Source organism: Oryctolagus cuniculus, chromosome 14, assembly GCF_964237555.1.
Source record: "Oryctolagus cuniculus chromosome 14, mOryCun1.1, whole genome shotgun sequence".
NCBI classification, from domain to species: Eukaryota; Metazoa; Chordata; class Mammalia; order Lagomorpha; family Leporidae; genus Oryctolagus; species Oryctolagus cuniculus.
Genome location: NC_091445.1, coordinates 80,799,407 through 80,817,847, shown reverse-complemented (window position 1 = coordinate 80,817,847; position 18,441 = coordinate 80,799,407). Strand labels below are relative to the sequence as shown.

The following is an 18,441-nucleotide window of genomic DNA, read 5'->3' as shown; positions in this document are numbered from 1 at the left end:
TCTTTAGAAACAATGAAAAAAAACCCTATTGCTTTAGTATTACTCTCTTACTGCTGCATTTCAGGTGTAACATTAAGCAGCCTGTGATATAACAAACAGGTGAAGAAGATAAATTACAAATGCATATTCTAAGACTTGCCTATAAGGATGCGGGTGTCAGCAGACCTCACAGAACCTGTGAATACACATTAACAACATGGTCCTTCTTTCATGGTGTCTTACCCTCCCCAATGGGGATGCCTTGGTCACTCCCCATTCTCCACCTGTATTCCCTTCTTGTTTGCTCCTGTTACATCTGAGGGTCCCATCGATGATCTTCGATAGTAGAATATAATACAGTATGTGCTGGGGACAGTGGTGCTTCTTGTTCTTTCTCACCACAGTCCCGCTCCTTCTTTCTGCCAGGCAGGGTCACTCTCCTGTGGGGTTGATCCCTCTGTCTGCCAACGATGCCTTTGGGAGCCTCTGACACTGGTCCATGTGAGATGGTAGAGGAACTGGCCCTCTTCTCTATACCATGCTGCATTTTCTCACTCAAACGCTGATCCTAGATGCTTCCCCACAGGCAATAGAGAGCTGTATCGAGTTGGCTAGAGGTGAAAGTCCTGAGGCAGTGAAGGGAACAGAATTCCAGAAAGAAGAATAAAGCTTTTAGGCCAGCACTGTAGCATAGAAGGTAAAACCATGACCTGCAGTGCTGGCACTCCATATGGGCGCTGGTTCAAGCTGGCTGCTCCACTTCCCATCCAGCTCTCTGCTGTGGCCTGGGAAAGCAGTAGAAGATGGCCCAAGTCCTTGGTCCCTGCACCCATGTGGGAGACATGGAAGAAGCTCCAGGCTCCTGGCTTTGGATCAGCTCAGCTCCAGCCACTGTGGCCAATTGGGAAGTGAACCAGCCAATGGAAGACCTCACTGTCACTGCCTTTCTGTAACTCTGCCCTTCAAATAAATAAATAAATCTTAACAAAAAAGAAAAGTAAAGCTTTTATGTTCCAGAGAATTTGTGAATCTCATAATATATTTTGTATACAGAGTATACTAATGGTGCCCAAAATGGAACTTGGAATTTGGCTATTTGTCATTGGATTTGTCAGGTTCCGATTTGCCTGAGTTGATGTGCAGGGCCACTTTTACTTTGTGAATGTGCTAAGAAGGAGTTTGGTACTTGGTAGTGTTAAAGGGAGGGAAATAATTCAGGCAAGAGAATCCTGGATACTACAAACTGAATTGTCGCCTCCTCCCCACCAACTCCTGTGTTGAGACCGTAACTCCCAGTGTGACTACATTTGGAGATTGGGTCTGGCATAGTTTGGATGTCTTGGGAAAGAACTGCTTGGACCGATAGATGCTGTTGTTCCTTCTTTTTTCTCAGCACAAAGCTGGTAGAGGAAAACCCTAGCTCTCAGCTTCCTTCTGGGGGAGGAGAGTTGACCTGTGCATCCAGTACCCCAGCTTCTCCAAAACTACCACCTAGGCTGATGTCTGTCTCAGCACTGCTGGTGCTCGGAGGGGTCTCACAATGGAGCCACCGTGGAGGGGGATGGAGGTGGTGTCTCAGACTGACAGGTGCCGTGGCTCCCCACCTTGCTGAGAACAGAACGAGTAGATGAAAATCCATGACTGTCTGCTTCTCCCTGGGGAGACAGTTGAGGCCCGAGGGCATCTGCATGGGCTAATTGGTGGTGGTCCTTTCCTATACAAGGCCAGGTGCCTGATTTGTTTGATGTACAGACACCAATACCCAGAGCCCAGGAAAATGAAGAACAGGCAAAGATGTCCCAAACGCAGGGACAAGATCAATCTCCAGAATCTGGTCCTAATGAAATAGAGTTATTTGATTTATCTGACAGATATTAAAGAGAACTCACATCAAGATGCTCCCGGAGGTCTGGAGAGCAATAAACGATGTAGACGTAGAAACAGACTACTGGACCTGGCAGTGGAGGGCACAGGACATCTCAGCCTTTTCCCTATATTTAGGGGCCCTGAGAACTATGAGTGATATGTGGACGTATCTGAGTGAATGCACCAGAGATGTCAGAGAGAACTGTGTCCAGAGAGGGCAGAAAATTCTCTCCTTTTATTGCTCTTCACTTGAAATTTTTCTGCTTTTTTAAAAAAATCACCTATGATCATCAAAGAAGCATCAGAAATTTCAGAGAAACAAGCAATTTCTCTTGAAAAATTATAGATCGTAATGGATGATGACATAATTATGGGACACTGAGGTGCCATGTTGTGTTCCCTGCTGGATTGTTGAACACGTAAGAGTAGAAAAACACGTAATTCTCCTCCTCACTCTGTCCCGGGAGAAAACAAGGCCTATCTGCACAGTTGGAAGCAGATGTGATTAGTTGAAAGAAGGTATTGAAATACAGTAGACTAAGCTATGATAATGGTTATGAATGAGATGACTCACCTAATAAAAGCATAATAGAGGAAACTGGTGTTTCATCTTAGATTTTCTTGGTCATTTTCCTGAGGTGATTTTCTTTTTTTACTTTAGGAGGGCATCATAAACCACAAAATGAGATAAAGGGTTCATAATTACATGATTGGTTGAATTAAATGATTCTAGACCCCAAATTGAATATTTTGCTTCATTTTCTAGGTCAACAGTTGACATTGTTGTAAAGGGGTGAGTTTTAGTACACATCTCAGTGGAGTTTGTCAACAACCTGACTAGGTTATCAAGAGTTAGCTCAAAAACGTTGCTTTTTACTATAGATCACAATCAACCAAGAATACAATTTTATGTAAGGAAATATATTTAAAATTATTGGTAACAAATTTGAGGTCATATAACTTCTCACAGAATTAATCACCATGAAATATAAGGCAGAAATGTCATATCAAAGATGTTCAGGAATATGGATTAGACATAGATTCTATCTCGCGTATCCAGTTTCTTAATAGCAGAATAAAGAGCTTCTTGGAGAAAGAAGCTTATATTTGAAGCACATTTTTCTGAACCCTTAAGAGGTGAGCACAAAAGGAAACCAAAAAACCCCAGAGCTACAATGCAATGTGTGTGTCTGAGGTTAGAAATGATTCACTTTCATATTTGGGTTTCGATTCTACATTGGGGCTTTGCCTGGAGGGCAAGAAGGATCTGCATTTCCTGCTCCTTTGTTTTTGCAGTCAAGGCAGTGTAAGATGATGGATAAGGTGTACAGAACAGCCTCTCACCAAGCACCCTTGAATACTCAAGCAAAGAGTTGACATCACATTTCATTATCTGACCCTGATCAGACGTGACATTTATATCGGGAGCAGAAATGCCAACGTAATTGAACAGTTTGGAAATGGCCCTTTAAGGGAAGGTGATGAATTACCCATCGATTTAATTTCAGAAAATAAGAAGGATAAATAACAGGGGAGGGACTTGATTTCACCTGTAACTTGTTCAGAAGATTGTACCTTAATAGTTTTTGAGTGGCATCATGCCATGTGCTCATAAAGGCCTGCTGCCCGTAGCCACAGTCCAGTGAACCAGCTCATAGGTCTTCATTGGACAATATTCAACTTCTGGCTGGAAGAGTGGAAAAGGACAAGATTGCAACGTGGGAGGTGCCTGTGCCCGTGATTAATGCTGCCTGGGATTTTCCTAATGATGAATTGTTCAAAGAAAGCTCTGATTACCCAAGATGTGCTCTGGTATGTTAGAGAGGCATGTAACCTGGAGCTGGACAGTGTAACTTCAAATGCTAGTGCTCTCCTGTCACACTAGCACAATCCATGCTCATCACAGACTTTGATTTTCTAAAGTTTTGTTTGTGTTTTTTTTGCAAAGAATTCTGTTATTTCCCTAGGGCAAAGTGGCCTCTGTTGAATGTTGTCTTTCCCACAGGGATGAGTAGTGGCTATTTCTGTATGTGGACACTTGTGATTATATCTCCTATTGTCCCCTCTCCTGCCATGCCTGTACTTTTTGTTGCCTTAATTGTACCAGATGTTTTAGAATTCTAAGATCTCTGGCTATGCAAGGCTAGCTTGTTCCCTCTTGATCTCTGTCTCATTTGTGTTTATATCCCTTCTAGACACTCCAGGCTATATCACTTCTTTACCTGTGTCTCCTGTAAATCTGTTGAAATATTTTGTTTTATAATGACTTGCTCTCAGTTCCTTACTTCCAGTATATTTTTAAAAAGCTTTATTAATTTATTTGAAAGGAAGAGTTAGAGAGAAGAAGAAGAAGAAGAAGAAACAGAGAGAGAGAGAGAGAGAGAGAGAGAGAGAGAGAGAGAGAGAGAGAATCTTCCACTCCTCAAATGACTGCAACTGCCAGGGTTGGGCCAGGCCAAAGCCAGGAGGCAGGAGCTTCATCCAGGTCTCCCTTTCCTAAGAGCATTAGCAGGGAGCTGGATTGTAAGTGGAGCATCCAGGACTCAAGCAAGTGCCTTTTTGAGATACTGGCATGGCAGGTGATGGCTAAACCCACTATGCAGGCACCCAATATGGTTTTGTAATTTTGCCCTGTTTAGTGACTGCAGAGATGGGAGTGGCAGTAAACTCACCTGGTCACATAGGGAAAAAGAACCCATTCTAGGTGTTCACACAGAACAGTGAATACTAAGGTGCTTTGAACTTTACATAGTAACCCTAAAAGCTTGCAGGTAGAGGATCAGAGAACTACAAAGTGTTCTCCAGTACTCACCATACAAAAGTGAGCAATTCTTGGCAAAAGCCCCAGTGTTTTATAGGTTTTGTCAAATGCAAAATCAGGAATCTACAATTACAGTAGTACATAGAATGTATAAATCATATTTTAGTTGAAATGTGTGTGATGTGCTAATGGAAACAGAATTAAAAGTTAAGTTCATTTTGCTGCAAAATTTTTTAACTTCATCCATAGTTTCCATAGTACACATTTTCCATGAACTTTTTAAAGTACACTTACATATTTGCCAGTGCCAAAATGGATAGAAACTTTTAAATTCAGTGATGCTTCTGGTTTCCCAAAGTTAGAAAGAATGTCCTGGTATGGGTGACTATATATATATATATATATATATACACATATATATATACATACACACACATACATATATACATATATTCATATATATATGAAGTTTTAGTTAATGGACCATCCAGGATTCTAGAATAATGAATAACTGTGGTTTGAGATTTGTTTTTCTTCTACTTATGAAGAAATGAGATTTTCATACTGGGATATTTTCATATGGCATTGGGTTTATGGATGACAATGCAGCCTTTTTCTTCTAAATGTTAGAGGAGAACAAGAGACTGACAATATAAGCTGTCCTTTTATTATATGTTAATGGTAAGCTTGCTCATTATTATGGAGTATTCTAGCTCCTATGATCTTTCTTTTATCAGCTCTCACTTAGTTTCTTTCCATAAATAAGCTCCTTGTAGAATTCCTTTTCAGCAGTTCTTAGGTTTATCGCATTGTATCTTTCCCAGGAGACAAGTTAAGAATATAGATCACATTTTCTGGGGATATTACTTTCATTTATATCTTTATAAATTTGGATAGACAATTTCATAACAGTGCTAAAATCCTAAACAGAAAGAGTAAGGTTTTGTAAAATATAGATAATCCTTATGGGAAATTGTTATTTAAACTCTGAATGTGTTAGTTCTTTCACTTCTTATTATTTTGACTTGAGAGACTCTTGTAAACTATAAGTCTCTTATTACAATATAAAATCTGAAAATTGAATGCAAAAAAAAACAAAAGGGCCAATTTCTCTTAATTATTCAGGTAAAAGAGATGGCAGTAAGTATAATCGACGTAGCTCAAATGGTCAAAACTTTAGTTACATATTCAGGAGACTTTAAAAACCCCTTAAAAAATCCATCTTGATATTTTGCTTTTCCATGGACTTGGTTAAATTAAGGTTCAATCATAGAGCATTTTCTTACCATTTTTTCATACTTTAGCGCAGAAGATCTAAAGCCAATAAACTGTAATGTGATGAAATTTCGTTTCAAAGGAAGGGTCATTCTATATTAGCCCATTTCTCATAACTGCAACAGAATGCCTGAAGAAGGCTAATTGTGTAAACTCAAAGCTATGGACCTTGAAAGTCTAAAACTGGTTGATCTCAATGATTTGGCCTCTGGTGAAGACCTAATGGTGGGTGGAGTATTGGCAGATATATGTGTGGGAGTGTGTGATTACATTGCCAGACTGGAAGCCAAATAATGATTTAGAATTGATCTGGCTTTTAAAGCAACTTGTGTGAGAACTGATGCAAAGGCCTTAACCACCTTAATCAGAATTACCTTAGTCCCTTCTGAGGGCGGTGTCCCAGTGACCAAAGGACCTCTCACTCTCTCATAGGCTCCATCTCTATTTTTACTTACTTATTTATCTGGGGAGACAGAAAGAACAGATGCTAGTGAGTGCTCCTATTATCTGGTTCACTCCCCAAATGCCTGCAACAGCCTGACCTGGCCAAAGCCAGGAGCTGGGACCTCGATCCAGGTCTCTCACATGAGTGGTAGGGATACAACTACTTGAGCAAGAACCATCTGGTAAAGGTCCAGGCTACCTCCCAACATCACCACAGTAAGGACAAAGCCCCCCACTTGTGAATTTTTGGTGGACACACTCAAACTGTTCATCTACACCATAGTCCCTACCTACACAAACATGTCATAGACAATTTTAGGGGACTACAACATCTTGCTGTATATAACAGGACTTAAAATCCAACTGACCCAGCTCTGGCCCAACCCTGGCCGTTGCAGCCTTTTGGGGAGTGAGCCATTGGATGGAAGATCTCCTTCTCTCTGTAACCCTGCCTTCCAAATAAATAAAATATTAAAAAATGGGCATATATATAAAGATATATACCCCAATCTTATGTCAATACACTCGACATTAATAAGACATTGGGAATCCAATGCCACATTTATGTCGATCAGCTATTTAACTCTGTTTATGAAAGGATGAGTGTTTGTCTCAGTGATTAAGGCTCCAAATGGGGCATACCCCATGTCAGAGAACCTGGTTTATGCCCTGGCTCAACTTCTGATACAGCTTGCTGCTGATATATACTCTGGAAACCAGATGGTGATGGTTCAAGTATTTGAGTCTCTGCCACCCTTGTGGGAGACCCTAGGTTGGGTTTCAAACTCTTGGCTTCAGCCTGGCTCATACCCAGGTGTATGTATATATATAGGAAGTGAATCAGCAGATAGGAGATATCTGTCTGTCTTTCCCTGTGTCTCTCGTGTGTCTCTGCCTTTCAAGTAAGTGAAAAATAAATTTAAAATATTTATTTATTTATGAAGTTTGTTAGACACTCCTGCAAGTCAAATAATACAGATTCTCTGCCTTCATAGAAATCACAGCTAACTAATGGGAGAGACCAGCATAGAAACACAAAACACAAAGCTAGAACACTGTAGTTTTCTCAATGCAAGGTGGAGATAGGGGTGGGAAGCTTCATTCGAAGGATGCTGAGGGAAGAAATAAAGGGGAAAAGGCTTCCAAGGATGTGTCCCATGAATTAAGTACTTAAAGATGAGGAATACATATCTACATATTAGTCTTTTTTAATTAATTAATTAATTTTTTTTTTTTTGACAGGCAGAGTGGACAGTGAGAGAGAGACAGAAAGGTCTTCCTTTTCTGTTGGTTCACCCAACGGCCGCTGCGGCCAGCGCACCGCACTGATCCGAAGCCAGGAGCCAGATGCTTCTCCTGGTCTCCCATGTGGGTGCAGGGCACAGCACTTGGGCCATCCTCCACTGCACTCCCAGGCCACAGCAGAGAGCTGGCCTGGAAGAGGAGCAACCGGGACAGAATCCGGTGCCCCAACTGGGACTAGAACCTGGGGTGCCGACGCCGCAGGCAGAGGATTAGCCTAGTGAGCCACAGCGCTGGCCTAGATATTAGTCTTTATAATTTTTTTCGTAACTAATTTAGACCTCTAAGGTATAGCAGCTTTGGAATACCTCACTACAGATAACCTTTATGACTTTACACAAAGACAAGGATGCCTAATATTTTGTTCTGTCTCAACTTTTATGTTTGCAGGTATTTGTCAGGCTGTTTACTGGTCTTTATTTAATTTTACGTAGCATCTTCGCTAATAATTTCAGTTTGATGCAGTTTTCACTTTCGTCCTCTAAATGTCTCTTGGTTTCCAATCTTTTCAGCACTTAGACTTTGATTTCATCAGATCTATACTGGCTTCCGATTCCATGTCTAAATCAGGGAAGGACTCAAAACTTTTCTCACTTTATTTTTTCCCCAGAAATCTTTTATTTAAGGTACACAAACTTCATACATTCCATAAATACAACTTTAGAAACAAGGTGGTTCTTCCCACTATATCTGCCCTTCCACCTGCACTCCCCCTTTCTTCCTCATCCCTCTCCTATTCCTATTCTTAATTTTTTATTAAGATATTAGAATAGGTTTCTGGGGCTGGTGCTGCAGTGTAGCGGGTAAAGCCAATGCCTTCAGTGTTGGCATCCTATATGGGACTGCTTTGAGTCCCAGCTGCTCTGCTTCCAATCCAGCTCTCTGCTATGGCCTGGAAAAGCAGTGGAAGATGTCCCAAGTCCTTGGGCTCCTGTATCCACTTGGGAGACTGAGAAAAAGCTCCTGGCTCCTGGCTTGAGATTGGCACAGCTCTGGCCATTGTGGCCAACTGGGGAGTGAACCAGCAGATGGAAGACCTCTCTCTCTCTGCCTCTCCTTCTCTCTCTGTGTAACTCTTTCAAATAAATAAATAAATCTTTAAAAAAAAGAATAAGTTTCCTAGTAAGAGATTGATTGAATTTGCCATCCAAAAATATTTAGGTTAGATAAACCCTGATGTTAAACAAGAGGTACAGCTCTACTTGGAGATGGAGAGTTATGATAATATCAAGTGTGCGTGTGTGCATCCATGTGCATACACACTGACTTGTATTATAAAGTGGTGATCATCAAAGTTAGTTGTCATAAGAAATCTATTGATTAGAAAAACTGAAAGGGACATTTTGTTCTATGGAAATAAAAACCCCCAGGAAGATAAGGTGGATTGCCCCGGATTGGGAGCAGAAACCAGAGCTTGGGTTCTTAACCTCTGGTTGGAAATACATCACCCTGCTTTCCAATTATTGAGAAATGGGATCAGGTTACAAGAAGACACTATTTTATCTTTCAGAGCTAATTTACAGTATCTGCCCCCACACTAAAAGCACTCAGCTGTCTCCCCTACAGTTATGGTTGCAAGGGAAATCCATGCAGCATGATAACATGGATCACTGTGGTTGGCCTCGCTTTTTTGACAAATTGTCTTGCTACTGCTACTTCCATTCTTTCTTTATCATTCACATGATGATAGACATCTGAACAAAGTCTCAGCAAAACTTGTTTGATGTTTATGCTTCTGTTTCTCAGCACAGCCTCCATGATATGGAAAACGCATTTAATACAAGCTAGTGGTCTTTCATACGTTGAACTGAGATAGAAACTGCTGCAATAAGTTCATTCAAGGAGGACCCAGAATCTTACCTCCAATGAAGAAATCAGGCAATTTTTGGGAATAGAAATGGGAGTGCGATTCACACGTAAATGGTATTTTCTTTTATGAGATTTTTGATGTGGCAGCTACCCAAGTCTTAGGCTGAAATGAGAGGAAAAGCAATGAGGAGTCACTGAAGGGTTTCTTATCTTCCGACAGTTTCATTAGGAAAATCATATATCAAGGACACAAATGTTCTTGCTGCTTCCTTTTATCGACACCTACTTATTGTTTTCACTTTTCTTTCCTTCTTTGCTGCTGTTTCTGTCTTTCTCCCTTGGTTTCTTTGTTAAGCTTTTGTCTGCTTCCCTTTATTCTCTCCTTATGAGTGATTTTGTTCCTTTCTTTCCCACCCTCTCACTACTGTTCCTCTGCCTGTGTCAAAAGAGGAAGACTATACAGTAGAAGTCGAAAGTGCAGTCTCTGTAGTCAGACTGCACAGTTTGAACCTTGTGTCTGCCATCTTCTAACTGGATAACCTTGGAGAAGTCACTGAACTTCAAGGAGTCCCCATTTTTTTATGTTTTAGTGAACAACAGTTTCCATAATTAGCATTTTTGTAAGGGTGCAGTGAGGTGTTGTGTGAAAGTACTTAGAACAAGGCCAGGGATCTAACTATTTTTGTAAGACACAGTTGTATCTTTTGTATGTATAATTTACACTAATATTCATCCCAACAAATGCATTGTAAAAGCCTTGGTTTTCCTTACATAATACTAAATGTATAATTTGGCCATCAAATGCCAATGAAAGGAAGAATGGACTAAGTTAACCTAAGGCAATTTTTATAATTGTTTTTCTTTGGGTTTGAAGAAAGCTGTGAGGACATCGGCCACAGAGACTTGTACACACTTGAAGACAATGGCTGCCTTCTGTCCCTGCTTAGACCCTTCCATGAATTTGTCATTGTTGCTAGAAGTTAGGCACTTTTATGAGGTGGGGAGGGAAGTACTGGTATGTCATCTTCATCTGTAAACCAGTGAGGTTTTATAGTGCACCTTCTATTCATGTCTAATGTCATGTAACAGAAGGTGTACCCTGTCAGAGCTACCAGAGCCAGTCTGCTGGGGAATCTGAGGTGTGTGCACTTGGGCACAGATGGCAGTATCAGTTGATACCATCGAATCTTTTTTATATATAGAAAGCTTTCATTTAATAAATATAAATTTCATAAGTACTTTTGGATTATAGTGGTTCTTCCCCCCATACCCACCCTCCCACCTCCAAACCATCCCACCTCCTACCCTGTCTCCCATCCCATTCCTCATTAAGATTCATTTTTAGTTATCTTTATATACAGAAGATCAACTTAGTATATACTAAGTAAAGATTTCAACAGTTTGCACCCACACAGACACACAAAGGATAAAGTACTGTTTTAGGACTAGTTTTACCATTAATTCTCATAGTACAACACATTAAGGACAGAGGTCCTACATGGGGAGCAAGTACGCAGTGACTCCTGTTGTTGATTTAACAATTGACACTCTTATTTATGGCCTCAGTAATCACCCAAGGCTCTTGTCATGAGCTGCCAAGGCTATGGAAGCCTCTTGAGTTCACCAACTCCGATCTTATTTAGACAAGGTCATGGTCAAAGTGGAAGATTTCTCCTCCCTTCAGAGAAAGGTACCTCCTTCTTTGATACCATCAATTCTCATGACGTCTTCATAGTTGAATTGTTTCCTCCTAAAGTTTGGTTGTGACTTCACATCTATGATTATTTCATTGTATTTGCTGAGTTCTCTCTCGCTGCCTGTGAAGGGTTAGCGTTCTGGACACTTGGAATTCCCTCTATAACCTGTTAGAAATTCAACCCAATTACTTCCCCATATAGTTTGTGTCTGTTTTTTTTTGTTATTGATTTGTGTTATTTTGTTTTACTTGATTCCTTCAGATAAAAATGTCTAGGTAAGAAAACAGCATTTGATGAAAAGCAAAATATGATTATTTAGGATAGAATATTTAAAATAAAAAGAAATATGGGATCTTGATGCCTAAATTTATGTTTACAATTCACTTTTCCCCAAAAAAATTAGTGTTTAACACATTTCTAACACTGCTCTGGCACAACAGCAAGGGCCCCCACCCCCTGAGAGCAAGCCACGCACAGAGCGGCAGAGACACGACCAGGAGTGACTCCTTGTTTTTCCCTTAAGAGAAATGGATGTTCCGAATAACAGCCTCACAGGAATATCATGGAAATATGACTTTGGGGCCTTTTAATTTTTGTTTTAAAATATTTCAACTAATACAAAAAAAGTGTCGTTCCCCCTCTTCGCGGAGGAACGACACAGGACCCTGCACTGTTCTTTCGTCTGCTCGGCCCTTCCCGGGTTTGTTGCTGGTCCTTCCAGGGTTGGCTGCCGACCCCTCCACCTCCGTGGAGGGGCGGCTCCCCCTGCCACTTTCCCGGCTTCCGCGGAGGAGCGGCACACACCGCCAGCCGGCTCTCTCGGGGCTGCTCAGATGTTATCCGGATGTTCCTCTGGTGCATGTTGTCTCTCTCCTCCTTTATAGTCCTCTTCCTCCAATCCCAACTCTGCTGCCCACACGCCGAGCACACTGCTCTCCTCCAATCAGGAGCAGGATCAGCTCCTGCAGCTTATCAAACTGATGAGGCAGCTGCGTAGAGGTTGTTTGGTCTCTTTCTCTCAGCGCCATATTGTGGGAGATCAGATGCATAGAATAAGTCTTAATTCCAGTAACTTAGTCTAGTCTCAGTTGCTCCCCACAAAAAGCATGAAGAAGAGTTCAGTAAACACACATAGATTTAATGATATTTAACAAATTGTCATGCTTGCTTCATGTGAAATTATACATGTATGTCTACATATACATTTTATATAATATTTTTCTTGAAGTCAGGGTTGGATATATGAACATATAATGTGGAGTTCATGACAACAATCACAATGAAGAAAGAAGGCTCTATTATATAAGGGATGTAATTCAGTGAAAATAACTCATTTTTCTGTAGCCTCCATCAGCCACACTTTTTAAATACTAAGTGGATAATGTTCCACAGATAAGTGAAAATGTGACACTTGTCTTTTGGTGTCTAGCTTATCTCACTTAGCATAATGATCTACAATTCTATCCATTTTGTTGCAAATGTCAGGGTTTCATTCTTTTTTACAGCTGAGTAATATTCCATTTTGTATATATGCCATGTTTTCTTTATCAGTTCATCCATGACTGACATCTAAGTTGATTCCACGTATTTACTATTGTGACTAGGGCTTCAATAAACATGGATGTACAAGTTATTGTTTCATTTGTTGGCTTCATTTCCTTTGGATGTAATACCAGAAGTGGGATAGCTGGATCTTATGATAGACTTGTTTTTAGTTTTTTGAGGTGTCCCCATGCCATTTTTTACAATGTCTCTACTAATTTGCATTTCCATAAAAATGACTGTATTTCTGAAACTATTTTAAAAAATTGGCCAAACACAGGACAGTTTAACAAAATTTTCAGTTTCCAACCAGTGAAATACAGTTACCATCTAATCATCTAATCATCATGGAGATTCACTCATGAAATAATTACCTCTGAAACTAAAAATTCAGAGGCGTTTATGACTTCACCATTGGTGTTTTTATAAGAGCTTGTAATGGTGATAGGATGAGAAAACTCAAATTGCTAGTATGAATCACTGAGACTTTCATGGGCACGCATTTTAATCTGCTAAAATCATTAAAACACTCACCTGACACTCAAGGGATTATTCTTCCTTTCTTCTGAAAGAATTGCAGGTTCACTAACTGTAAGTAAAACTTAAAGAGTAAAAGAAGTTATCCTTTAAACTAGCACTTTGTAAGTCTTGCAGTGAATGGAACAAGAGTGAAAATGTAATGAGAGAGAGTTAACATCTAATGTTAGTTTTCTGACAGAATACTCAGGGACCACGTAAGCAGTGAAGAGAAGTAAGTCATTAATTATAATGTGACACTATTTTTAATGTTCATATACCTAATGTCAACTATACCTACAGTATATAGTTGATTATTTTTGTTTAAAAAGCATTTCTTCATACCTCAATATTTCAATTTAAATGGTTAAGCACATGGAAAAAATTTCCACAAAGTAAGCAGGATAGAAGCGGATTAGTTTATGTGGCCAACATTCTAGTGAGACAAATGGCATAGACTGCGGACGTACTCAACTGTAATCAGGGCAGTGTCATTCTTTGTTCCCAGGTGGACTCTACACCCAACTAACAGGCTCCTAAGCCTTTTCCTTTTATTCATAAAGGAAATTCGTGAGAGGGTGGAGACAGATAATCACAACATACTCCACTAGGGAAAAAGCAAGCTTCCGCTCACATCCGGCTTCTGATGTGTCCGCCCTCTCGGCTTTCTAAACAATACATTTCTTCCAAAAGAGAAACTGTTTTTTTTCCCCCCCTCAGGTTGGTTGTAAGTCTTTATATTAGAAAGCTCCCAAAGAGAATTTCTTACATCCTGACTGGTGGAGGCTACAGATACATAAATGAGTCCAATGTTCTTATTCTTATTTAAAGAATTTGACCTCAAGAAATAAAGGAATCAGGTAAATTCAAAATATGTTTCTAGGCCGGCTCCACAGCTCACTAGGCTAATCCTCCGCCTTGCGGTGCCGGCACACTGGGTTCTAGTCCCGGTCGGGGCGCCGGATTCTGTCCCGGTTGCCCCTCTTCCAGGCCAGCTCTCGGCTATGGCCCAGGAGTGCAGTGGAGGAGGGCCCAAGTGCTTGGGCCCTGCACCCCATGGGAGACCAGGAGAAGCACCTGGCTCCTGCCTTCAGATTAGCGCGGTGCGCCGGCCGCAGCGTGCTGGCCGCGGTGGCCATTGGAGGGTGAACCAATGGCAAAGGAAGACCTTTCTCTCTGTCTCTCTCTCTCACTGTCCGCTCTGCCTGTCAAAAAAAAAAAAAAAATGTTTCTAGGGCTGGCGCCGCGGCTCACTAGGCTAATCCTCCGCCTAGCGGCGCCAGCACACCAGGTTCTAGTCCCGGTTGGGGCGCCGGATTCTGTCCCGGTTGCCCCTCTTCCAGGCCAGCTCTCTGCTGTGGCCAGGGAGTGCAGTGGAGGATGGCCCAGGTGCTTGGGCCCTGCACCCCATGGGAGACCGGGAAGAGCACCTGGCTCCTGGCTCCTGCCATCGGATCAGCGCGGTGCGCCGGCCGCAGCGCGCCGGCCGCGGCGGCCATTGGAGGGTGAACCAACGGCAAAGGAGGACCTTTCTCTCTGTCTCTCTCTCTCACTATCCACTCTGCCTGTCAAAAAAAAAAAAATGTTTCTAAACAAATGATAAAAATACAGCACTTACAACATACTCAGAATTTATTTTGACAACCAATAATATGTTCAGGAATGTTAAGTGGGGAAATTTGAACAACCATTGTGCTGTAACTAGCTCTGTTTACATGTTGTCATCCACAAGAGAATGAAAGGAACCTCAATACAATAGCAGAAGTGTCACACGATGGCCACTATAATTTTACCCCTGAAGAACAGACATTTACGGGTTTTTGATAGGATTAGACGACATCATGAAGGTCAGAAATTATAGATGAATGCCCTAGTATAGATTAAACTTCAGAGAGAGGACTGTGTGGTGCCAGGACCACAGACATGTTGGATACCAAACGCCTTGTTGGAGAGGAAGTGGAGAAGTACATAGGATAAAGAATTCAAGATGGGAGGGAAATTATGGGCGGGGGGAAGCCATTGTAATCCATTAACTGTACTTTGAAAATTTATATTTACTAAATAAAAAATTTAAAAAAAAACAGAAACGTAGGATGCAGGTGTCCAGATCTAATGTTCAACATGAGGTCTATAGATAATGATAATGTATTTTATTTAGATATTTTGTGAAATGAATCAGTTAGACCCACTGTTTCTATAAGGGAAAAGTGTGGGGTGGATGTGCAACTGTGTGAAATGATGCATAAATGCATTCATCCCACGATAGTAGCCATCTCATTATAGATGCATCTTCTAATGTCACATTATCGTTGTGTACTTCACATTTACACAATGCAATTTATTTAAAAAAAAGGAGTATTTAAATTCAAACAATTAAAGAATATATTTGATGAATATAGAGTATGGGATTACCATTTGAAAATCATGACTAATCAGACCTCGGAAAACCCTTCCAGCCTGCTCTGATGGGATGTCTCCCCAAGGTTCATACATCAAATGTTTTATTCTTCCCAGGGCTAGCTCTCGGCTTCTCACAGGATAAACTACTAAATCTAAGGGGATGGGATTAGAAAGGGTATATCCTACAAGAAAAATTGGAGCCATCTATTTTTCTAAAATCTTCCAAACTATGATATAAATAGATAGTTTATATTGAATGTTCATTATATTCCCAAGGCCTGTGAGGATGCAAGGGTAACAGGAGCCACAGTGCCTCAGTCAGAACGCTGGGCAGATTGTGTTTGCCTTTGTTGTAGGAAGCCAACGTTGACTTTAGTTTCAGGGCATAAAGGAGACTCAGGATTTGTTCATTTTTTCCCTAAATTCTGTGATTTCTATGAATTTCTCAATGTTTTAATAGAAGATTTGCAGGTATGAGTTTATGTGCCTTGTTGGATATATTCATGGGAATTTGCAGAGAATGCTGAGCTAATCATTGGGTGGTTGGCTGAGTCAATGTACCCATCATTCCCACAGTCTCAGCAGCCTCCCTGTTCTCTTAAATGCTTATTTATTTATTATGTTTATGTTTATTAGAGAGAGAGAGGCAGAGAGACAGAGAGCTGCCATACCGTTTGAGTTACTGGAATTCACTCTCCAGGAGGCACATATCCTTTTTCCCTGACACCATCTGTCAGGAGACTGGATGCTGCTTAAAGTAGAGAAATCTTCCCCCTTAAATAACCTGAAGTCACCCATTGGAGGGCCCTTACACTACTATAGGCTGAGTGTCTACAGATTTGTCTGTGGTTGAGCTTTAGGGCATTTGTGCCTGCATCCAGTGATAGCACACTATTTGAGATATTTTAAGCTCTGTTTATCTCTAGAGCCTGCAGTTGATTTCCCATGGTTGTTTTAAAATGTTTTCTCAGAAAACTAACAATAAACTCCATCAGGTTCACATGAATAAATTCATTTATGGCACATCAACCAAAAATAAATATGCATTTTCAAGTAATGATGAAGGATGGCAACTGTAACATTTCCAACCAATCTTTATTTTGGAATTTGACAGCCAGGATTTTTTTTATCTTTGGTAGCTGTTAAATTCTATATACTTAACTAAACTGGAAAGAGCATAATTAAATGATTTTACTGTTAGATAATTTTTTAAAAAAAAAGATTGATTTATTTGTTTCTTTGAAAGGCAGAGAGAATTGATGGGGGAAAAAAAGAGAAAGATATTTTCCATCTGCCAGTCACCCCCCCAAATACCCTCAAGAACTGAGGCTGGGCCAGGACAAAGCCAGGAGCCAAGAACTGCACCTGGACTTCCCACGGGGGTGCCCTGGAGGCAAGTACTTGGGCCAGCATCTACTGCCTTCTCAGGTGCATTGACAGGAAGCTGGATCAGAGGGGAGTAGCCAAGACCAGCACTCTGGGATGGGATGCAGATATCCCAAGTGGTAGCTTAACCCACTGCACTGCAATGCCCAACTCTGTTAGATAATTTTGGGAATCACATTTTGAAGGAGGAGTGTTTGGTTGATTGGTTAAGACTCTTTCCATATCAGAATATCTGGGTTCAAGTCCAAGTTCTGCTCCTGATTACACCCTCTATTAATGTACACCCTGGGAGGCAGCAGATAATGGCTTAACTAGTTGTGTCCCTGCAAGTGGGGGACCTGTCTTGAGTTCCCAGCTCCTGGTTTTGTCCTGGCCCAGCCCTGGATGTAGTGCGAAGTGAATCAGTGGATGGGAGCTCTAATTATTTGACTTTCAAATAAATAAATAAATAAAGGTATTTGTAGAAAAACCAGTGGTGGGGAAGTTAGTCAACAAAAGATCTTGTGCTAATCCCTGAACTTCATATTGAGTTCTTGGGCGGGGGCGGGGGGGAGTCACAAGACATCTCTCAGATTGCTGTGGCAATGCAATTGTTGGGCCCCTCTCAAGAACTAACCTAGTCGTTTGGTATAAGAGTTGGACACCTTTAGGAGGAGAGATGGCCACTCTCATCTGTATCTTTGAAAATGGGCTCTCTACAGTATTTCACAAATCTAACATCAAACTTATTACATAAATATAAAGTTAAATTGCTTTGATTATCTTTAAGTATCTATATTGTATTATTATTATAGATTTTTAAAAATAAGACTAAGCATAAGCTAATGGAAGGCAAAAGAGTTAAAAATCAGAGTATTTCTTGGTTCTTATTTGCAATGTGAACATGGGCAAGTTATTTAATCCCCTAAGTCTAATTTTCTTCATCTGTAAAACAGAGATAAAAATCTCTAGTATGATAATATATAAAAAATTGTTTAACAGAGGCCTTGCTTCTGTTAAGTGCTCAGTAGACAACTATCCAGGCTGATATTTAATCAGTATCTATAATAGGCCTAATGTGACCTTCTCTGCTACTTTTCTGGGACCATGTGGAACATTTTAGATCTAGTAAAGGGAGAAACATGCAGTGGTGAGGGCTCCAGGAACTCTATGCCATCCATTCTGGCTTCTCAGTGACTCCAATGTACACGTTTTAAAATACAATCACCTATAACCATTCTCATCTTTCAGACAGAGAATGTGTGTGTGTGTGTGTGTGTTATGGCTATGTAATCCATGTGAAGTGCCTAGTTTAATAAATAACATGGTAATTATAAATATTATCATAAGTTTTGTTTCATCCTGTGGTCCCTGAAAGATATCCATGAATTAATTTCTGAAATGTGCAACTGTTTAACCTGATATGGCAAAAGGAACCAACTTAAATGTCTTGGGATAGAAATTAATCTTAATTATGTAGGTGGG

At 40.6% G+C, this 18,441-nt stretch overlaps 1 protein-coding gene across 12 annotated transcripts in view; it reads left to right on the top strand.

The window, feature by feature from the left end:
* The window catches only part of PDE4D (phosphodiesterase 4D), a 1,654,385-nt gene that overhangs the window by 524,429 nt on the left and 1,111,515 nt on the right, over nucleotides 1–18,441 (top strand). The window lies entirely within an intron of this gene.